At 40.4% G+C, this 24644-nt stretch overlaps 1 long non-coding RNA gene across 1 annotated transcript; it reads left to right on the top strand.

Moving 5' to 3' along the window:
• Nucleotides 1-1987: 1987 nt before the first annotated feature.
• Nucleotides 1988-24317, top strand: LOC125902054 (uncharacterized). The gene is made up of 4 exons (XR_007451053.1): nt 1988-2112; nt 23390-23505; nt 23620-23726; nt 23833-24317. It is a non-coding gene; the product is annotated as an uncharacterized LOC125902054 (long non-coding RNA).
• Nucleotides 24318-24644: the final 327 nt, after the last annotated feature.

Genomic DNA, 24644 nt, shown 5'->3' on the forward strand with positions numbered 1-24644 from the left:
TAGTAGTTAGTCAGTCTCAACATGGAGGGGTCTGACCTAATGTCTTGCAGCCACCGGTGCTAACAGCGCACACACTGCTAACAATGGCAGAGCTAACAGTGGTAACTGGGTGGGCCGCAGAGTGTGTCCTAGCATTCCACATTGCCCACATCCTGATATCAGCAATAATCTCTGTGTGACATCTCTAGTTAGTAGGTGGAATTAGAGTAACATGTTACTTAAGTCCCAACACTGGTGATGTCTCCCCAAGTCTAAGGGCCCTGACACACTTAGCCGAATTTCTGTAATTGGTCAATGTCAGGCCGTCAGTGAGTTACTGTCCTCCTAGTTTTTGCAGTGGCGTCCTGCATCATTGGCACTAGTCAGCACTTGTTGGCTGTTTTTAGGCCAGTGAGGCCTTTGTGCCCACTAGTTTTTGATGTTGGTTTTGGAGTGTCTGTGCTACCCGTTCTGAATGGCCACCTCAAAGGCAAGAATGAAAAATAAGAGGTTGAGCAGTAGTTCAAAGCCTGACTTACTTTCCCACCTATGCAGACTTGCAGAACTGTAATACAAGGATTGATAAGTGTAGGAACCTAAATGCAGTTTCATAATTGTAACTTCTAAGTTTAGGGTATTATTATTTTCATTATTGCACTGTACCTTTAATTGCCTCTTTTTACACTCTCGCCAGTAGGGGGAGTTTTTGAATTTGAGACAGTTAATTGCAGTGGAGTGTAGAGCCACACAGTTTTTTGACCTCCTCCTCCTCTTATCTTTTATCCCTTTTTTGTTTTACCTCTGTCAGCGGAAAATTGTGGATTTGGATCTGTATCTGCATTTTTGATTTTTTGAAGTAAACAATTAAACTTCATCAAGTAGTCTGGTGGATTTTTTTACACGTGGAGAAAAAGGCGAAGGGTTCGATTAGAGCGTCAAGCTATGGCTTCACTGATAGGAAACCTACAATAAGAATGGTTGGATTCTGGCCTCAGAGAGGAGGTTTCAGACACTGTTAGCAGGTGTTCAGACAGAAAACAGCCCTTCGTTTTAAAAAAGGCAAGGAGGTGTAGGTGCGGGGGCATGTTGTTTTGAGTAAAATGCACTTGTACAGCACTTTCCAACCACTCAAAGCAAGTCACTTTCACCCAATCACACACATTCACAAATTGGTGGCTGAGGCTACCATACATGTGTGCACATGTGTGTTGCTACTCAGTAACCATTCACACACTGATGGAACAGCCATCAGGAGCAATTTTGGGTTCAGTATCTTCCCCTAGAGGGACTAGAGGTGCCGAGGACTGAACCACCAAACTTCTGATTGGTGGACGAAACGCTCTACCTTTTGAGCCACAGCCGTCCTCAGTACTGATGAAACAATGTGATACAATCCAGGTAGTCCAGTTTGAGAAATCAATCTATGAGAATGAGGACTTATCCAATGCCACAACAATAACAATATTGTTAAGAAGGATTTTACAACTCAAAAAGTTGTGAATCAGCAATATTCTCAAGGTATGACATTCACATTACAAAATAATCTACCAGGACAGGAGTGTACCTTTGCAGGGGTTTGACTACCTTGTGGCATAATGTTGCCTTGTTTAGGCAAATGGGATAACCCTGCAGTTTTTTGCAGGAGCCCTCTACTGTGTTAATGTAGTGGTCACAAACAAATGAATGAGGGGTCTGTGTTTTTTTTGTTGGTTTGTACGTACAGTTGGTGCATTCTTGTGCACAACTGTGTTCTTAGTACCTGGTTTAACAAGCACTTCTGCAATACCAAAAGTCTTAAGGAGAGAGAAACTACAGTAAGGTCCAGGAACCAAAAGTAGTTTGCTTTGGTTTCAAAGTTTCTGCATTCCCTAAATGTTTCCTGGCTTCCTGGAAAAGGTCCTGCTGTATAAGTGGCAGTGGCAACCCTGATGGACAGGTTTAACCAACCTCTCAGTCCTCACTGTGCAGAACTTCGTAACAGAAAGTCAAACAAAAAAGAAGAGGATTCTTGCTGGATGTGTCACTGAGGATTTGGCACATAGCATTCAAACACTGTACCTGGATTTATTTCATGTATTCATGTGCTTTTGTGTTTCTACTAGTAGCCGAACTGAAAAACAACAACATTAGAAGGTAAGTTCTTTCTAGAAATCTTTTGTAGCAAAACGGCCCTCATACATTGACTGAACATTTCCTCTGTGTGTCTGCAGCTCTGTCTGTCACCTCCTGTGACCTCCAGCGAAGACAGACCTGTTGGCTTTGATCACACTCTTGTTCTTCTACAGTGCGCGTGCACACACACACACACACACATACACAAGAGGCCTCCATAATGCTTGTCCTCCTTCAAGAAGAGGTCTGTCAGCCTGTATTCGTAACCAAAGCCGTGCGTTCATTTGTGTGTGTGTGTGTGTGTGTGTGTGTGTGTGTGTGTGTGTGTGTGTATGAGTGTGTGCGTAACTGGATCCTCTTATAGAGGATACATGTGAGTGAAATGTTATGATCAAACCTGCTGATACTGAAAGCCAAGAAGGGGGGTATGACATATGAGAGGAGAGAAAGAGTGTGTTTGTATGTGTGGGGTGTGTGTGTGTGTGTGTGTGTGTGTGTGTTTTGCAAGAGAGAGTCAATGACACAAAGCAGATCTTATCAGAATAAAGATTCAGAATAATTTGTCTCTATCTAGACAGTTTTCAGCATTCAGTTTAAAAGTTGTTTGGCTGATACTCCATTTGCAGCCATGTCACTAAGAGCTCCTGCATGTGTTTCTGAAATACTGAGAAAACCATAAAATGTTGCATAGTGGACCAAAAATGTTGACAACTCAACTGCTACCATCACCAGCTAGATCTTCATTATTATTTTTATTAGATACTTTGGTGGAAAAATCAAGTTCCAGCGCAGCAAGTTTCAGAGTGGAAGAAAAGCACAGGATAATGGGACCTGAATCGCATTACAATGATTAAGTGAGAAGAAACAACCAAGCCAACAAGAAAAGCACACTCAAGGACAATAAAGATGTAACCGAATGAAGCTAACCAAGCTAACAAGCAGAACAAGCTTTGTTTTCATTTTTGGGGGAAGTTTCGTTAGCATGGAAGTAATTGAGGGAAAGATAACAGAACTCTAACCTGTCGTCAGAGACAGAGAAAGAAAACTGTTTCAGCAATATGATAGAGGTTGGTTATTGGGTTTTTTTATATGGTCAAACATGTTTTAATAGCTAAGCCAAAATGTTTTTTTGTGCAGGCTAACAAGTTGCTAATGGTGCTAGCATAGCTTAGCTGTCAATATAACACAATGCGTATAATTTAGTCTTTCAATCTCACACATTTGGCTTGTGTGTATTGTGACTGCACCTTGCAAAATTGTAATTTTTTTGTGCAACATCCTTTTTAGCACAGTGTGTGGTTTTCTGTTATTCATGGCGTGCACCATTTGCAGCAACTGCTGGGTTTTGTAGTAATGGATGAAAAACAGTCTGAATGACACTCAAATCAGGAATAAAGGAGGTATATGGTATTTTACAGTTTGAACTTGTATTGCTGCAAGTATGAGGCTAAAGGCCCGAACATACTCGGGCGGAACGTACGCGGAACGGACTCCGTGAGGAATGTGCGCAGTCATTTGGGCTTCCATAGTCGAGTGCACTTCCACGTTGTAGTGTTCTGTAAAAATGTCTGTGAAAAATCCCCGCGATGTGAAAAATACATGCCGAGCAGTCACTGGTGCGCGGAGCAGAGTCCGCGCGGTCGTAAAATCTGAGCTTTGCACGCAAGGGCTTGCGGACGTCCGCTTTTAGTCTGCGCGGACCTCCGCAGAGTCCGTTCCGTGTACGTTCCGCCTGAGTATGTTCGGGCCTTAATAGTCTGCTGTTACAGAGATAGCAATAAATCCTGATTGAATGTTGGAGGCAAAACAGATGCTTTCAGCAAGGTCTTTAACAAAGGTACTTGATTGATTAATTCAAAGGAACTTGAAAGCCTTGTTAATTTACAAAGTAAAATCTTTTTACATTTAATATTGGACTTCATCTTTGTGAAATCACCATTATGATCATATCTTAGTTACTCAAAGCCAGAAATGAGATTTTCCACCGTGCAGTCCGAAGCATTCAAGTGAGTTGCTTGATATCCCTGACAGTCAGTGCAGAAGATCATTCATGTAACATACAGCACAGGGTGTGCTGGTGTTATGCAACTGAATTACATGCATAAGATGTGCTCAAGTAAAGCCATGTATCGCCTCTGTCATATGAAAACCTGATATTCTCAAATAGTCAGCCACTGTTTCTAGTGTTTTTCTGACCTCTGAGGTGTAAAATTGTTAGCGTATTTCAACTTGGGCAAAGATGAAAGTAGCATTATTATTTAATTTCACATGACATCAAAATATGCTCCACAATGCCCCCAATTCTCAAAGAAGACTGGACCTAAGCTGTTTTTTTTTTAAAGTAACAACTCTTTGTTGTCAAACTGCATTTGACAAAAATATAGGTTCTAGACCAGAGAATCATGGGTGGATTATGAGAAAATTGACCCCTGGGCACAGATATGCAAAGGGCCCCACCACCTCTCCTACATAGGAAATAAATCACACAGAATTCATCTTACTTTTACGTGTCTTTGTATCTGCTTGTGCTTTGTGTCTGTTTGTGGTCTTATTGAGTCTCTTTCTGGTCGGTTTTTATTTGCGTGACATTTTGCGAGTGAAGGCCAAGGGGCCCCTGACACTTTGGGCCTCTGCTTGTTCAGTAAAAAATGTCTAAAACAAATCACATTTATTTCTACATAACAGGAAAAACATCCTTATGCTGAAAACATGAGGCAAATAACATCTTTGAGACATTTGGAAACACCCAAAAAAGGTTCCACTTTTGGTGAGTTTACTGGACAAACTATTCAATTAGTTTTGATTTTGATTTTGAGTTATTTTGCTGTGACACTGCAAGTAACCTTTTTTAAGTATATGGATCCCTGTATTTTACATCCACACCTGCAAGTTGTGTTTGTAATACTACTGCTCTCTTCTCTGGTATGTTCTGAAATACAAATCACGTATATTTCCTCATTCATGTACATCTAACCATGAACGGACTGCAAAGCATTCTGGGTCTTCTATCATAAACATCACCCAGTAAACTACTGCACTGGTCTTTATAATGCGTGCAACAATATAGACATCCTCAGCTTTTCTGCGGGTGATATGCACAGTCTTGCACAACTTGAACATAGCTGTTGTGAAACAGACACAGTCATTAAAGAGTCAGGTTTTACTACCCATTCATACTCATTTATGGGGCCGATCTTATCGAACAGGCATGAATGCAGGTCAAACATCAGGATGTGTGTGCTCATGTTTTTATGGCACCGTGTTTTTATGGTTGATACGCCATTGTGCTGCTCTGGCTAAAGATGCCCGTAGGCAACATACAGTGACTTTTATCAAAAGTATCGATGTTTTATATTGTTACATGCTTCATTGACGAATAAAAGGTTTTATTTTCCTGTTCACTTTTCACATCAAGTGATAACAACATAGATACCAGAATCACCCTCACTTAGTAATTCACTGCTCCATGAAAACACTAACATTCTGTGTTGTTGATATAAGGCAACAAGCTTTTGTCTAAATTACTCCATATTTTTCTTAATATCCATAAACATTTACCTCATTTGATGACTTCATCCCATTTCACTTTTAAACTCATCCACCGGACCAGTGGTGAATAACACTCAATACTCAGTGACAATTTGCCATTCAGAGCCAGGGAGTGTTTCACAGATGGAGCTTAGTTGATCCCAAACAAACAACGCTTTTTTATGATTTGGTCAATGCATGCAGATAATCATCTAAACTGGGCTGATATGGGGACAATTAGCCAGCAGTAGAGTTATGTAATGCTTGGAAACTCGCCTACCTTGTTGTTGTACCTTACTGTGTGTGTCGTAGTTCTAACTATTGCACAATTGCACCTGAAAACAGGCCTATGCACACATGCATTTCACCTTTGCTTTGGTATTTGCACATTAGTATTATTGTATGATCCCAGTCAAAAGGGGCTCTGAATAAGTCCAGGCATACCTGACATGGACCACCTGAGGGCAGTATATTTCAATGTTCATTACTGTAAGTGAATTTGATCCTGATCACTATGTGGAAAGCTTTGCATGCTAGTCTGCATGGTCAAAGAGATTGCCCAAAGACAGTGCAGAGTCAGATGACAATAAAATTAACATCTGTACACAGCTGTTTGTTTGTTTTTAATCCAGTAATGTAACAATAGAACAATAAATATTGAAGTCTGATTGACAAGACAGAAGGTGTGAGGTTTCAGTGTTAATGATGCTTTTAAATAAAGTGTTTATGACTGGAACTTAAATAATATTCTTTGAGGGTTAAGTACTGACAGCTTTCATGTATTTCTACTTAATTCTCTTCACTTGCTACCAATGTCCAACCCTGCTCTCTGATGTTTATGTTTAATATAGTATGCCTTGCATGTAAGATTACAGTGAAAAAAAACAAAAAATGCAGTGCATTTTAAATTAGAATCCTTTTCAGTATGATGACCATGACTCAAATTTGGTGACACTAACTGGATTGGTTTGATTGCTCAGCCAGTAATACTTGAAGCTGCTACTAAAGCTTTTCATTTCCCTCTCTCTATTCACATCCTCCTTTACTTCTTTGTTTCCTGCTTCTCCCTATTTAATTTCCCTCACCAGGCACATGTATGTGTACTCACACAATTACCAGGATGTACAGGTATGTCATTTAAGTGTTTGCATGTGCCTCTGTGCACGTTTTCCGCTCTGTCCGGAGACAGACTCTTTGTTTGTGTATGGCATGGCTTGTGATAACCTAATCACAATCCTCCAAGAGAGGCTGGTCAGATGTCTGAGTAAGTGTACAATGTGTGTGTGTGTGTGTGTGTGTGTGTGTGTGTGTGTGTTTGCGTGCGCGCTCCATGGAACGAGCTGAGGTTAATTCATCACGTCTCCTCTTCCTTATCAGTCAGTTATGTTTATGAGTTGTCTGTATAGACATAATGACTGTGTGGGACCAGAGTGTACACACACGCTTACACACATTGTGTACTAAGTGGTACAAGAGTCAAGAAGGGAAGTTTATGAGGTCTGTAGGATGTTTTATAGAGGCTATATGAGGTTTAAAAGTTACAAGCAAATATTTTAACCTATCGATTTACCTTTTTGATGAAACACGTTGAGGGGAACAACGGCAGACATAAAAAGTAAAACCAAAGAACACAGTGGGATGGGGTGGCGGGGGGGGGGGGGGGGGGACCACTTGACAGGACATGAATCACTGGGACACTTGAAAGCTTTGACTAAAACAACACATGACATGGAGATCCATATCAATGCGTAAGACAAACAAATTGGCAGTTAAAGTTATCACCAGTGTTTATGCTGTTTGATGTGGAGAGCTATGTCAAGCATGCATGGACTGTATATTTTTCTCACTCAAAAAAAAAAAAAAAAAAACAGTGGAAAAATTAATGTGTGAGCAAACAACAGGACACAGGACAGAGGGAGAATGAGGTCAAATGAGAGAGATTTAAAAGAAACAGGATAAAAGCAACAACAGAATTCCAAATGTGGGGTTTCCTAGATATGTGATAGTGCCGCTGTGGTGCCACTGCTGCAATAGCATCTAAATAGAAAATCTCCCTGAGCAAATGAGCGTCCCATCTGGGGCCTTTGAAGTTCCTCGGCAGCGAGACCCGACGCTTCCTCTTTGCATTACAGAACCAGTTTGTGGTTGGTATCTCAGGGGAATTAACAATACGTGCCTTGATCCATGCGTGCCTATGTGTGTTTACGTTTGCGTGTTTATCATAATCCTGCGAGCCAGACTACACTGGATGGGTGCCACACAAGCTGCCAAGTTATTGCACATCTCGTCTTGTCTCCCTTCTTTTATCCTTATTTCACAGTCACACACAGACACTTTACACACACATGCTGCAAAAATGCACCAGAATACATGCACAAATGCAAACACATTATTTACATACAGACACAAACTTGATATGAAGATACAGTAGGACACATAATGACTTTGATGCTAATTTACTCCTGTGCGTAATGTAGCTTAACGTTAGTGAAATACCTGATAAGAGAGTAAACTGCATGCCATGCTGATAGGATTGCATTTACATTCTTGCTAAATTAAGCTGTCTTTCTACTATTTGGATACCAGCTTTATGATGAGACGTAACTGTTATTCAGTTGTGCTGTGCAGCATGGTTGTACTATTTTTCTTCTTTAGCGTAAAGAAGATGGTAGGCTGTAGATTATTATATGGAAAAGCAACAGAGGGCATCTGGGTTGTTTATTTTAATTATGATTTAGTTTCCTGTCTTTTCCTTGAAAACTTCTAAACTTAAAGATGGCTCCGAGAAGTTTGTAGCTGCAGTCAGCTCAAATGGATTTCATGGTAATCCTTGATCCAACAAAAATCAAAGACTTAAAGGATAAGACTGGTGTTATTCTATATTTTTTTGTTTTTTTCAGTAATCTTAGACAAAGACCAACACCAACAATGCATCAGTCCATCTCACAATTCTTCCTGAGTTCCCTATACCTGTTTGTGGCACAAAGCCACAAGCCTATTGGTTCCTACTGAAGATATACATCTTTAACAACAGGTCAGACATATATAGTTTCATATCAAAAAAAGGCCAACTAATCTCCCTAAAAATGTGGGCACTGTAGTTTTAGCAAATGTGACTCAAACATGGATAAATAGTGAATTTGTTAAGCACTATTTTTGGCAGCTGATTAATACGCATTCCGGAGAGTATTCATGGCAGGGCAGTTTGTGTAGCATTTATTAATGATAAAGTAAAGCTGCCGTGTTCACAGTGAGGTGGAATTTAAACTTCTGTGTTGAATACGGCATAACCCATGCCACAGCCTGACGTGCACCTCCCCAGAGATGTAACAATGCAGCGATGCAGACCTCCTGTCTGTTTTTGAAAGCTGAAACCATGTCCCTCAGTGGAAATGAAGCTTTTATTTACTTTTATTTCAGAGATAAGAATTAAAAAATTGTGAAGACAGTAAAGCCTCCACAAAAATAACATTTTAAGTCTTGTGTGTGATTTATCCTTCAGGGATTTATACTTCGGGATTTATCCTGGCTTCATATGAGAAGGGAAAATCTTTGCTCGTTGCTAGGCTAATTTATACAATGTAAATTGCCATAGGCTTGTAATGTTAGCATGTTGTATTTGTTTGGAAAACGTGTTTAGTATGACAGTTGTTTTGTCGGTGAACCCTGAGAGATGTAACAGAGCCGAATTATGTACTGTTACCTTTGTTAAATGCTGCTGTTGTCCCTGGTTTTATATGAGGAAAAGATCGCTAGCTGCTAGGCTAATTTAAACAATGTAAAATGTCATAGGCTTGTGCTAATAACGTTAGCATGTTGTATTTGTGGGGAAAATGTGTCCAGATAAAGACAAGTGCTTTGTCTGTGAATGCTGCGAGTTATAATGAAGCTGATTTGTGCACTTTTGTTTGAAATTGTCTCTATTAAGCCATTTTAATGTGTGTTTTGAATCAACTAAACTTCACAGCACTTCACAGAAACCCCGATGCTGACTAGTGTTTTGGAGGTGTAACTGCAGAGTGACACAGACACACCACCGCACAAGTATAAATGCTCACAATGGCGTGGGCGACGTGTGTAGGCTACGGCATAGGGTCTGCTACATGAGTATAAATCCTGCTTAATGACACACCGCCCGTCGCTACGGCTGACGTATTGCGGTAAGCGAGTTGTGTCATTTCCGGTGTTTCTGTGACAGCGTCTCTGTACTGCTCTGGTGAACTCCACTTGCCTGCTTTCTCACCTCAGTTGCTTTAACGTCTACTTCAAGTCATAACCCACACTGGTTCTGTTTAAGCACCTATAGCTCTCCTCCTTTCTACGACTTTCTCGCTAATCTCTTAGCTGTTGTTTGCACGCTCTTAGCCTTGTTAGCTACATTAGCTTAGCCATGACTTCTCCTTCTCCTGCTCTCTGTTGCTCGGTGTGTCAAATGTTCAGTTATGCCTCTGCCTCCTTTAGCGACAGTAGTAATTGTAATAAGTGTAGCTTATTTGCTGCGTTGGAGGCGAGGCTTAGTGAATTAGAAGCGCGGCTCCGCACCATGGAAAACCATTCAGTAGCTGCGGTAGTTAGCCAGCCCCCTGTAGCCGGTGCGGAGCCACATAGCCTAGCCTTAGCCTCTGCTAACTGTCCTCCGGTAACTCCCGTTCAGCCGGGAGGTTGGGTTCGCCAGAAGCACAGCTCCAAGCCGAAGCCCACGGCTCACCACCAGCCTGTTCACGTTTCCAACCGCTTTTCCCCACTCAGCGACACACCCGCTGAAGATAAAACTCTGGTTATTGGCAGCTCTATTCTGAGAAACGTGAAGTTAGCAACACCAGCGGCCATAGTCAAATGTATCCCTGGGGCCAGAGCGGGCGACATTGAATCAAATTTAAAGCTGCTGGCTAAAGCTAAACGTAGATTCAGTAAGATTATTATTCACGTCGGCTTCAATGACACCCGGTTACGCCAATCGGAGGTCACTAAAATTAATATTGCTTCGGTGTGTGAATATGCAAAAACGATGTCGGACTCCGTAGTTTTCTCTGGACCCCTCCCAAATCTGACCAGTGATGACATGTTTAGCCGCATGTCATCATTTAACCGCTGGCTGTCCAGGTGGTGTCCAGCAAACGATGTGGGTTTTGTTAATAATTGGCAAACTTTCTGGGAAAACCTGGTCTTATTAGGAGAGACGGCATTCATCCCACTTTGGATGGAGCTGCTCTCATTTCTAGGAACCTGGCAAACTTTATTAGTAATTTAAATCCCTGACAACCCAGAGTTGAGACCAGGACTCAGAGTCGCAGTCCTAAACGCCTCTCTGAGCTTCTAGTTCAGTTACCCAGCCATAGTTTTCATAGTTTTATACAAACGGTGTCTGTCCCCCGACCACCTAAATTATTTAAATCTAAAATTAAACAAAGAGGAGTTGTGCATAACAACCTCATAAAAATTAAAACCTCTTCTGTGACAGAAAGACAAAACAGGAGAATTAAATGCGGACTGTTAAATATCAGGTCTCTATCGTCTAAAGCAGTGTTAGTAAACGAATTAATATCAGATAATCATATTGATTTACTCAGTCTCACTGAAACCTGGCTGTGTCAAGATGAATATGTCAGTCTAAATGAGTCCACTCCTCCCAGTCATAATAATACCCACATTCCTCGAGGCAGCGGCCGAGGAGGGGGAGTTGCAGCCATTTTTAACTCTAGTCTGTTAATCAGCCCTAAACCTAAACTAGATTATAATTCATTTGAAAGCCTCGTTCTTAGTCTTTTACATCTGACCTGGAAAACCTCGCAGCCACTTTTATTTGTTATAGTGTACCGTGCTCCTGGCCCGTATTCTGAAGTTTTTATCTGAATTCTCAGAGTTTTTATCCAGTTTAGTTCTTAAATCAGATAAAGTTATTATTGTAGGCGATTTTAACATTCATGTCGACGTTGATAATGACTCCCTGGCTACCGCGTTTATCTCATTATTAGACTCCATTGGCTTCAGTCAGGGTGTACATGAACCTACTCATTGTTTTAACCATACCTCGATCTAGTTCTGACGTATGGAATTGAAATTGATAACCTAAAAGTCTTTCCACAGAATCCTCGCTATCGGATCATTATCTGATTACTTTTGATTTCTTTTACTCGATTACACGCCACTCAGCAACAGTTACTATACTAGATGTTTATCAGATAGTGCTGTCGCAAAACTTAAGGAAAAGATTACTCGTTAAATTCAGTACCAATACCTTCAGTATAACAGAGGTTTCTGCCGACTTTAACCTCTCCCGAATTGATCATTTTGTTGATAGCACGAGGCTCGCTACTAACAACGCCGACTCTGTAGCTCCTCTTAAAAAGAAGTTAAAAAGCAAAGAAAGTTCGCCCTTGGTATAACTCTCAAACCCGTAAGTTAAAACAAATATCGCGAAAATTTGAAAGGAAGTGGCGATTAACCAAACTGGAAGAATTCTCATGAATCTGGACAGACAGTCTCAAAACTTATAAGAGGGGCCTCCGCAATGCCAGAGCAAACTATTACTCAGCTCTAATAGAAGACAATAAGAACAACCCCAGGTTTCTTTTCAGCACTGTAGCCAGGCTGACTGAGAGTCAGAGCTCTATTGAGCCTTGTATTCCCTTAGCCCTTAGCAGTAATGATTTTATGAGCTTTTTTAATGACAAAATTCTAACTATTAGAGGCAAAATTCATGACCTCCTGCCCTCAGATAGTACCTATCTAACCTCAAACACAGCTGTAAAATCTAATATATATTTAGATTGCTTCTCCCCAATTTCTCTTCAAGAATTGACTGCAGTGATTTCTTCATCCAAATCATCAACGTGTCTCTTAGACCCCATCCCAACTAGGCTACTTAAGGAGGTCTTTCCTTTAGTTAACACTCATATATTAGATATGATCAATATATCCTTATTAACAGGCTATGTACCACAGTCTTTTAAGATAGCTGTAATTAAACCTCTACTAAAAAAGCCCTCCCTGGATCCAGAGGTGTTAGCCAACTATAGACCAATATCTAATCTTCCCTTTATGTCAAAGATCCTTGAGAAAGTAGTTGCAGACCAGCTGTGTGATTTTCTCCAGGATAATAATTTATTTGAGGAATTTCAGTCAGGATTTAGAGTGCATCATAGCACTGAGACAGCTCTAGTTAAAATTACAGATGACCTTCTGATTGCTTCAGACAAAGGACTCGTCTCTGTACTTGTTTTATTAGATCTTAGTGCGCGCTTGACACAATTGACCATCAAATTCTGCTGCAGAGACTGGATCACTTAATTGGCTTAAAAGGTTCAGCACTAAGCTGGTTTAAATCTTATTTATCTGATCGTTTTCAATTTGTTGACGTCGCAATGAACCATCCTTACGTACTAAAGTTTGTTTTGGAGTTCCGCAAGTTCTGTGCTCGGACCAATCCTGTTTACTCTATATATGCTTCCTTTAGGTAACATCATTAGAAATCACTCTATAAATTTCCATTGTTATGCGGATGATACTCAGTTGTATTTATCAATGAAGCCAGAAGAAAGCAATCAATTAACTAAACTCCATAATTGCCTTAAAGACATAAAAACTTGGATGAGCACCAATTTCCTGATGTTAAATTCAGATAAAACTGAAGTTATTGTTCTTGGCCCCAAACAACTCAGAGACTCTTTATCTGATGACATAGTTTCTCTAGATGGCATTGCTCTGGCCCCTGCCACTACCGTAAGAAACCTCGGAGTAACATTTGATCAAGATTTGTCTTTTATTCTCATTTAAAGCAAACCTCACGGACTGCATTTTTTCATCTGCGTAATATTGCGAAAATTAGGCCTATCCTGACCCGAAAAGATGCAGAAAAATTGGTCCACGCTTTTGTTACCTCAAGGCTGGATTATTGTAACTCTCTATTATCAGGTAGCTCTAGTAAGTCCTTAAAAACTCTCCAGCTAATTCAGAATGCAGCTGCACGTGTACTAACAGGAACTAAGAAACGCGATCATATCTCTCCTGTTTTAGCTTCTCTGCACTGGCTCCCTGTAACATCCAGAATTGAATTTAAAATCCTACTGTTAACTTATAAAGCTCTAAATGGTCAAGCTCCGTCATATCTTAGAGAGCTCATAGTGCCATATTACCCCACCAGAACACTGCGCTCTGAGAACGCAGGGTTACTCGTGGTCCCTAAAGTCTCCAAAAGTAGATCAGGAGCCAGAGCCTTTAGCTATCAGGCTCCTCTCCTGTGGAATCATCTTCCTGTTACGGTCCGGGAGGCAGACACCGTCTCCACATTTAAGACTAGACTTAAGACTTTCCTCTTTGATAAAGCTTATAGTTACGGCTGGCTCAGGCTTGTCCTGTACCAGCCCCTAGTTAGGCTGACTTAGGCCTAGTCTGCCGGAGGACCCCTCTATAATACACCGGGCCCCTTCTCTCCTTCTCTCTCTCTCTCTCGTATCCTATTACTGCATCTAGCTAACCCGGCCATTCTGGATGTCACTAACTCGGCTTCTTCTCCGGAGCCTTTGTGCTCCACTGTCTCTCAGATTAACTTATATCACAACGGTGCCTGGACAGCGTGACGTGTGTGGTTGTGCTGCTGCCGTGGTCCCGCCAGATGCCTCCTGCTGCTGCTGCCATCATTAGTTATTAGTCATACTTCTTCTGTTATTATACACATATGATTATTGTCACACATGTATACTGCCAGGTATTAATACATACTTTCAACATATTGTACCGCAGTAACCAGAACTATAACTATAATATTATTACTTCCATTAATGTTGTTGTAAGATACTGTCATTACCTGCATCTCTCTCTCTCGCTCTCTCTCTCTCTCTCCCTGTGTCATATGGATTACTGTTAATTTATCATGTTGATCTGTTCTGTACGACATCTATTGCACGTCTGTCCATCCTGGAAGAGGGATCCCTCCTCAGTTGCTCTTCCTGAGGTTTCTACCGTTTTTTTCCCCCGTTAAAGGGTTTTTTTGGGGGAGTTTTTCCTTATCCGCTGCGAGGGTCTTAAGGACAGAGGGATGTCGTATGCTGTAAAGCCCTGTGAGGCAAATTGTGATTTGTGATATTGGGCTTTATAAATAAAATTGATTGATTGATTGAATGAAAGAACATGTCACCCAGTGCAACAGTATGGCCTTTTTCGTACATACATAGCAGTGGCGGCTGCTGGTCTTTCAAACAGGGGAAGCTCACTTTAAGTTTACATCGTAAAATTTGTCATATCGTAGCGAGGCAGTAACATTTCACTGAAGCCGTTTTTCAACCACACTCATGCCATTGAACCACAGCAAAACACACCTCAAAGATTTTCAGATGGGTTTAAACACCTGAACTGTGCTGTACAAACGGTGAAAATGAGCTATATCGCTTATGGAAATAAGGAACTCTGGACGGCACTCTGTCAGAAGACTCCACTCGCAAATATCCACATAGGACTGAGCTCGAAATGTGAAGCGCTGTCAATCACAAAGGGGTTCAGCTTTTTAGACAATTCCTCCAATCATCACGCATACACCGAGCGTCCTCTCCCGCCTACCGCTTCATTAGGTCCCGGGGAAGCTGAGCCTCCCTGGAAGTGACGATTTTGTTGCATTTATCCAATGACCGTCTCGCTTTGCTGCATGAAAAAACCTGCTCAGCACCACGTCCACGTGCTGACATGAGAATGTATGACAGGGGTGTCGCGTTTGAAAACTGGTGATAAACAGCTGAGGTTTGAACATCATAGTCATGATGTTAAACGCATCCTAGCGCACGTTTAATGCAATGTAAATTCTTATTTTAATATAAATTCAATAGTGCATATTTGTCCATTTCTTCTATGAAATTTTAGGAGAAGTTCAGCCTCCCTTGTTGTCTCAGAGTAATCGCCCATGATATATAGACAGCAAAGGGACTTTATGGCATACCCATTTCCATGTCATCAAATACCGGCGCTCAGCGTGATACCAATGCTAAAAGCACAATTTAGTGTCTCTATGAGACTCACCTGGCTTTCAACTACTTCAGTGTAAACCCACCTCCAGCATAAATTGCTGCTGACAGCAACTGATGTAGTAAAGAGAGCGAGAAAGTCTGCGTACGGCTGGAGGAAGGGGAGGTGGATGGGTGAAACAACACTTTGACTTTGACCCAGGAGAGGAGAGTTTGTTTGTGGTGTCAAACCAGAACTCATCGTTATTTTAACATAATGTTACGTAATTTACATATGGTCGTTGTGGACTGATGTCACTCACATGACATAAATGTAACGTATGTTGCATGATAAACATACCTATCTTAACCCAAAACATAATGTTTTTTCTAAGTCTAACCAAGTAGTTTTGTTCATTAAACATTTCCACATTAACCACGTGTTTTAATGTGTTTCAGCTGTTTGTCACATAGATATGTCAAACGGTGCTGTCTGCATCGCTGCCAGACATGAAGGGGTGTGAAAAAGCATCTGTATTTGGCAACCAGGAAATGGTAATGGGTTAGATATATCAGGCTTTGGATATACAGCAAAAATAGTTGTTAGTAGGCTTAGTTTACTGCTTGGACTTTTAATGGGATTTGTTGCCAGTCAGAGATATGTAAAATGTTAACAGACTTAACCTTTGTGTAAAAGATGGTTGGTATTACCAGCAGGGCCTAATGCTGTATGGCCTACCTATCTGAAGTATTTCCCTGCAGTCTGTCACACTGCTGTCATTGCAATGTTCAGGTGGCTCTCAGCTTTGCTCACTGCACCTACAATATCAAGTGTGACTTTGCTTTATTCTTTAGTACTATATATGAGCCACAGGAATGTCATTTTGTCAGGAGATGCTTATTTTCAGTAGGGTTTTCTTGATGAAAGGACCAAATAATCCTTGTGGATCACTTTGTACTATCTGTGATGACAACATGCAGTTATCCACATGTAGCTCTGTGTCTGTTCAGAAACAGGACTTAATATCCTTTGTTTGCTCTGCTCTCCACATTGTGCAGGTGTACCACTAAACCTATCAAGGAGCCTATAATCATACCTGGCTTGTAGCCCAAACTCATATCTCCCGTATGATGTTATTTTTTTTTTCACCAGATAACATTCAAACTTCATCCAACACCTGTTAGAAACTACGAACTGTGCGTTTGAATGTTGAACTTTAACACTGGAGGAGATAATGTATTATAAAAGGGTTTGGCAATTCAGCCCACATTTCTTTAGTGTTCTGTGGATTATTAGTTTCGTTACCATTAATAGAAACTGACGTTATCACAAAGAGTAAAAGAGCTAATGCAGCACTCTGAGGCTTTAATATCAATAAAGGCTTATCTGGTTGAGTGTGGAAAACAGAAATGATTGTGTAATAATATAAATGAAACCCTACTCTGTGTTATTCTTCTTTTAGTTTGAACTTGTCTATCATTCGATCATGATGTAGCACTTTTTGTGTTAGTCACAGGTTTGCAGCTGCTGCTCGTACACATGACAAGGAGTGATTCAGTGGCCGTTCCCGAAATACTGTCAGGGTTGCACAACTACCTGAACGGACACCTTTGGGCTTCCTGAACCTTGGGAACAGACTGAATGACAAGAAACATTCAGTCTATTTTTTGTTAGTGACAAACACAAATATTGATCTAATCTGCAAGTAGAAAGGGACACGGTTTTTATTTGCTTAGTATACAGTATAGTAGACGTCTTGTACTAGCTTTTACCTATCAATCATCTAAAGGTTGTAACAGCTACTATTGTGTGTCAATATCTTGTATCATGACATTTTCAAATATCTAAGTAACCCAATATCTTGTGTTTTAAGTATTTCTGTATGCAGGATGGATTTTAAAAAGGGTGGCAAGTTCCTGAAATAACATGTAGTCCACACCATACTAAAATCTTCCATTAGTTTTATATTTAGGTCAATAATTAAAAGTCAAGTAAATTGTTTTTATCCACCCCAGAATTACAGATGTCTCAGAGAGCTTTATGAACTATGTATATGAACTAGAAAGGATTTCCGCCAGGTGGATGCAAAAAAACTGATTGCAGCCACAAATCCAACAGACGCGCTGCAGCGTGTTTCAAAAGGATCTTAGAAGCTAAGAAAAATACATATCTCGTCTACTTTTGATGACGCTGCAGTGCATTGCACAGAGCACTGTATGTGAAATATAGATAGCCTACAACGTAATTATGAGGATTAATGCATTTTTAAAAACTTATACACAGCCACAAATCTTTAATCCATCTCTTTCGTGATTGGACTTTAAACGGTATTAACTTTGTCAGTAGGCTACAGCACAACAATAAGGACAATATGCACAACTGAAATAAACAAAAAAAGACACCATTTAGCGACACAGTCTACCTATTTACGCAGGGTAGAAGTACAAATATCAAGGAAAAATGTCTGCAAGCCTGCAAAATCGGGCAGGCAAAGTGCCAAACAGTCCTGGTGTGGTATGACACTGTGTAGCAGATGGAACAAAATGGGTCACAGTCGGACAATGGAGAGCTGTGGCTGGTGAAATTGTCATTTCCTGCCACCTTACAGTTAAGATGGGGGCAAATTTAGCAAAAATGGGGATTATTTCATTTCGTATTGAGCTTAACTTTAGTGGATCATAACATATTAGGTAGAGAACTAATCTGCAGATGCTGTGGTTCAAAATTCTAACAACCTTTTTCATGGGTTTCAATTTTTGAGCCACGACAAAGCCCACAATGTGTCCTGCAACAGACTAGTTAGGGAGGAATAAGGAGTCAGCAGTTAATGACGGTTAAAAACAGTCAGCTAAAGGGCTTTTCAGCAATTATGAATCCCCACAACCACTAAAGATTCTTGAGCATACAGTCATAACTGTGCACAAAAAATATTCGGCTAATTGGTCCAGCAGTATTTGAGATTGGCTGCAGACAGTCAGATACACACAAACACACACAACTAAATGCACGATCCCCACCTGGAGAAGATAATAACTTGCAACAGCCTCTATCATTGGTTTTGATCCTTAAGAACTCAATGAATAAAAAAATAAATGGATAGACAACTTAATAGTTGACTAAATAATGAAAATAGGAAAAAGGGTGAATCCTCAGGTAAAGCAACAGAAGACTGACAGACAAGCAAAAGTTGTTGTTCATACAAAGTAGACAGAAGAAGAAACAGTAGTACAACTTGTGTGGAAGCCAATTTAGTCACCTCCCATTGACAATACATGTGGTATTCATCAATCATTGACTGCATGAAATGTAAAAGACAGCTCAGCTATTCTTAAAATAACATAACATTAATGAAAAAGTGTCTATGCTGCCTTTCTCTTGGCTATACACGTGCATACACAACACACAAAACCACACACAATTGTGTCAGTGACTAATTTGGTGGACATCCAGCCAAGCCAAACTTCTTGGTTTAGGTAACCACACCTTGGCATGATAAGACCTTTGGACTGATAAGACCTATTCCTGGGAACTGAGTTCAGTAACAGCTACGATCGCCAAATCTAATAAAATAATTGCAGTAAAAGTAACATTCTTAGATATATTATATATGTAGTTGTGTGTAGATAAACAGTCAAGAATATAATGCAAGTTCACTTTTTGTACTCAGAACATATCAGATTTGTTTTACTAGTAAACAAGAACAGTCAACAGCCTTCAGGCTGTACAGCACTTAGAAAAGAAGTGCTTTGAGCTACGTGCTAACATCAGCATGCTAACATGCTCACAATCACCATGCTAACACACTGGTGTTTAGTGCATAGGCCTTTAATCTTTAATGTTCACTGTCTTAGTTTAGCATGTTAAGATGCTAACACTTGCTAATTAGCACTGATGGCAATAGCATTATTTTTGCAGGTATTTGGTCATAAACCAAGGAATAAGACAAATTCAAATTTTGACTTGATGGTGGAACAAGATGTAGATGTAAAGTCAGGGAAGTCTTTGCAATTCATCCTGTGGGAAAAATAAATGTATGAGAAGATGCCATGGCAATCCATCCAATGGTTGTTGAGATATTTTATAAATTTTTTTTTTAAAAAAGCAACAAACAAGCAAATATCATCTTTATGGTGTTGCGAAAGAGAAAGTCAGGGGATCATCAAAATAAGTAGGGTTCATCCTCTGGGGGCCATGCATGTCTGTACAAAATTCTATAGTAATACATCCAGTGGTCGAACATTACCATCCCTATAAGCCACCCTTTTAGCCTGGCTAAAAAAGTGCAAAAGGTGAACCGTGGGATGCTGACTTATTAAGTGGTTTGTGCAGACTGTTTGTCAAAGTGTCTCCAACAACAAACCACATCACCACCCAGTGTACACTATCACTCTGTCATTCTTTCTATCTGATTTGTAGCCTTTACTGTATGTGTGCCATTTCCACAGCAGTAGGAAGTTGGGAGGACAAAGCAGCTTAGTTTCCGTCTTCCAGTGCTAATGGTATTATGGGGTAATAGTCTCCAGAGGGGTAGCATTTCCTCCACTGATGGAAGCACAGACACATAGGCACAGAGCCACAGTAGTTCCGGTAGCCCACTCAGGGATCCAGGCTCCTTCCCCACTTTGGCTTGTCTCCATCAGTTAGCCCCAGATTATTAAGCAGAGGCCAGTGGGGGCTTGTTAGTGGTCTAGCCTGGCCAATTCTGGTCTCTGACAGTCTGTTCATACAATCTAGCAAAGGCAAATGTGTAGGGGTCAAGGGAATGAGTGGGTTTCAAAGAAAATAATTTAAATTTTGAGGCCGTTTTGATTCTCTCAAGTGAAATATATTTTATTTTAGAAGAAAGACAGAATTTCAGACTAATATTTCATTTGTTTAAATGCATTTAACAAGACAAGATGCTGTATCCTCCATGTCCTCAAGTATATTTTTTCCCCACAAGTATCTGATTTTAAAATGTTTTCCATTTTGTTCTGGTTGTATTTATAATTTATTCATCAGTTAACTCAGTTGCTGACACTCCCACTATGTATTTTAGATTTGGAATCTTTCAAAACTTGTCTTGATGTTGCCTGACACAGCTAGTGAGGTTGTGGGCAAGACCTCTTGAACCAGGGGTCCACAGGCCACACAGAAAGCAGGGGTTCTTGGGGTTTTCCCTCCGTTTCCTACTTCCACGGTTGAGGTGAACAACAGAGACAGGATTGTGTGGGAAACGTATATATTCCCTTCAGAGTAAAAGAGCAAGTTATGGGTGATTCGCAAGAGAGCTCATTAATGGGAGCTCATGCCTTCAGCCTGATCACATGAAGAATAAATGACTTAGCTCCTGCTCAGTCTGCAGTCTGTCATATTATGTGCCTGATTTTTGCAAAGTTAAAGACAAGCTGTGAAGATGGAGAATGTAGGAAAAGTAGGCAATTGTGGATCGAACAAAAGGGGATTCACACCATGGATAATCTTTACTCTGTCTGGTGCTTAATTCATACTTAAGTGTTATTTATGTTTTTTCTGTCTTTCTGTGAAATGAAATGAAGTACATACTGTAACAGTGATTGAAAGGTCATGCTGAAATGAACCTGAACAGATGGGTTAAATGATAAAGTTCCTGTTTACTATGCAACAGTAAGGGAGAGGGCTTGGTTTGTGCGTGGTACGTTACTGGTTTTTACTGTTGAGTTCTTTGGAACTCTGATACAAATAAACACAATGACAAGGAACCACCTGACAATAGTCTTTGGATTTAGGAAAAAAACAGAGAGAGTTTCATCCTAGTGGGAGCCACAGTGTCAAATGTATTTGATATTCTGGGACATAGACATGGATAGATTTCAGTTGAAAAACATCTGTACAAATTGTTCAGATTAATAAAATAATAAAATAATAACACGTGGACTGGGAACAAGTCCTCCAAATCAAACAACACGTAGAACTGATGCAGCTGTTAGTGGTTGTCAGTCCAAGGTGTTTCTGTGTTCACAGGAAATGTACAATTACTAACCCAACTTACCTCTTTTTCAAAATATACCTACAAAGTCAGTAAAACACCTCATATTTACATTAAATTCCCTGTACAACAAAAGTACATGGTTAGGTTTAGAAAAAAACACCATGATTCGACCACCACCCCTCCCACACGCCCTGTAGGGACATTTCAGCTACTTATATTATGTTGTTACCGGCGGCGTTTCACACCGATGCAATCCGGGGGTGTTATAAACTGATGCCACCTGGCAGTATTTGACGAGCTGATCAGTCGGTAGTAGAACATATTACTTAAAACTATATTCCTGATAGGGACTCATAACAAGCAGTGTAAGAGGTGATTTTTGGTGTGTTAGTATGTGAAATACATGTTATCAACTGGTATTTTATAGTGGCTTTAAAAAACAACTGTATCTTATTCAGTATCTTGTGCATCTTATTTGACCATACATTATTTTACATGTCAAGTTTTGACAGCAGACAGTCACTTTCCCCTGTGGTTAGATTACTGAAAGTGTTCTGAATGCTGTCTTTGGCATGATGTCAGAAGCTCTGCTTTCACCAACATTGTATCATGTCAAATTGTCAAATCAGTCAAGAGCAGGTTTGTTAAAAAAAAACACTTTAAATTGAAATTGCTGAAAGATGTTCCCCAGTTTTGTTGCCTCACTGTTCATCCTCTTAGAAAGGCCGAATCTGTGATTTCTCTTCTGAGCTCATTAAGTACGCCTTTAAAGCAGTCAGTTTGACAGTTGATTTCCCCTCTGGGTAAATTCCTGAGAGGTGTTAGCTAAGACGGAGCAATGCTGAATCATTTAAACACTGTCATTACTGCCATCCTGGGACATGATCAAGGAGCTTGGGTTGAACTAGGAGCACACTCGGGAGTGTGTGTGTGCGTGTGTGTGTGTGTGTGTGTGTGTGTGCCAGTGGGAACGCCAGAGGTAGGAGTTCCAGCTGGCACAGCAGGGGATGGGTGTTGGCTCGTCTGGCAGTCTGGTGATACCTGGATGAAAAAAGAGTCACAACTCATAAAAAAACTTGTCCCTGTGTATTTGTCAGTATTTAAACTCTGCTGCGTAATGTGTTTCCAGCCTTATCCTGATTCTTTGTGTCAAAAACGAAATGATAGTGATATGTCTAAATATTGAAAATCTTTTTTTTTTCCCCAAGCTGTGTTTATAAATGTAATTTGAACCAATAGCCATATTCAAATCTGCTTTGACGTAAACACACATACTAATACAATTTCATCTAATTCATGGAGAATTAGTGCTTAGAGGAGCAGGAATTTTAATTGAAAGGGACCATTTGAGAGAAAGAGGTACTTAAATTGAAATGGCAGAGTAATTATAGCTTAGAGTAAAAGGTGTTTACTCACCTGGTACCTGCTTAGAGGCATTTTTTTTATCTGTAGTAATGTTGAGTGATCCATGGTGATGTTAAGCGATTGAAAAGTGAACGAACTTATGTAATATCTCCATCAGGAATGTCATGTAAGGAATCACTTCTAAGGAAGATGGGTGCCAGGTTGAACGTTGAGGCTGACATTCTTTGGAGCATCTTGTGGGTCACAGGATTCAAGTGGGATTCCCACAGAATGGGAGTCAATTTTACTATTCATCACATGACTGAGACAGGACAGTGAATAAAAGTCAACAAGCAGTAGCCTCCATACCAAGCTGTGTTCAAGGGACTGCAGGGGTCTCGTGATAAACAGATAGAGACAGAGAGAGAGTGAGACAAGTTATGACAATAACGTAACTATGGGCTGGTACTGAAATCAGGGGTGAAAAAAGAAAAAGATTGTAGCCTACTGATGTAAAACAGCATTGTCTTTCCCTGCCTGCAGTTTAAATCAGAGGCCTTTCTCCCCACTTCAAAATATGACGAGACATAAAACCATGGGAATGCACCACCTGAATGCTGCCTGTAGGGGGTTGAGGACAGCAGGCAGAGTGAATCTTGGTGAGATGATTTCCTCTGGACATGTCAGTCATCAGATAGAGGAGAGAATAGAGAAGTTAGGACATCATTAGAGCAGATTAGGGAATAATATATTAACTGTTTGTGTGTGTTTAGCCCATTGGATTGCCTTGAGAAGGTCTCTGAAAATAGGCCAGTGGGGCCCTCTCCCCTTTCAACTGAGGACAGTAATGTGGAACAGGAGCTCACTGACACAGCATCTGGTAAGAAATGCTAACCTCCACTTGTGTTTGCATGGTTAAGGTCTTTGACATTGTTGTTGATTGAACTGAGGGCATCCAAGGCATTTAATGTCCTTTTGATTTTCAGACCACCCGGTGCCCAAGTACAAGAAATAGAAGCGGAGGAAGAACTGCTTCAAGCGCTTACTAGTCTGGACATGGAAGACATTCTGCTGCTACAGCAGTGTCAACAATGAAGAGGACTGAATAATGCTACGAAGGTTTTTTAGCAGCAACACCTTGCTGGCTGGATTTCTCACAGGAAATGTACAGAGTTTGCATGTGATATGGTACCTTGCATTGACACTGTGGGAAATCAATGTCAGCTGTCATGAGTTGTGCTGTAAAAAACCTTCATGGTTGTTGAGGGTGGCACAGTGGCAGCAGTCAGTGGTTAGCACTGTGGCCTCACAGAGAGCACCTAACATCTGTTCCTCTCTGAAGAGTTTGCATTTTCCCTCCATGTCAGCATGGGTTTTCTCTAGGTCCTCCGGTTTCCTCCCACAGTCCAAAAAACATGCAGGTTAATTGGAGACTCAAAATTGACACTTTATCTGATCCTATTTGAACTAATACGGCTAAATCTAATCAAACAGTTGGTTGGTCAATAAACAATTAAAAATAATATTACAAATCTGTGTCATGACTTCTAAATAAGTAGGGGAAAACAGAAATATATTCTTCAGTATACATGTCCTAAGTGCCAGGAATCTTTGTAATTTTAAGTAGATGAGGTTGTCAAGTTTGCTCAATGGTGAAATTGCTTTCTGCTACCTTAAAATAGCAATACACCAGCAAAGCACCAGACCACACCTCATTTTAATACCTATACATACAGATGGATGGTAGTACATGTACTACCTGCAAAACATGAGTGCTGGAAAATAACTGTGTTGGTTT

Source organism: Epinephelus fuscoguttatus, linkage group LG15 (assembly GCF_011397635.1).
Source record: "Epinephelus fuscoguttatus linkage group LG15, E.fuscoguttatus.final_Chr_v1".
Taxonomy (NCBI): Eukaryota; Metazoa; Chordata; class Actinopteri; order Perciformes; family Serranidae; genus Epinephelus; species Epinephelus fuscoguttatus.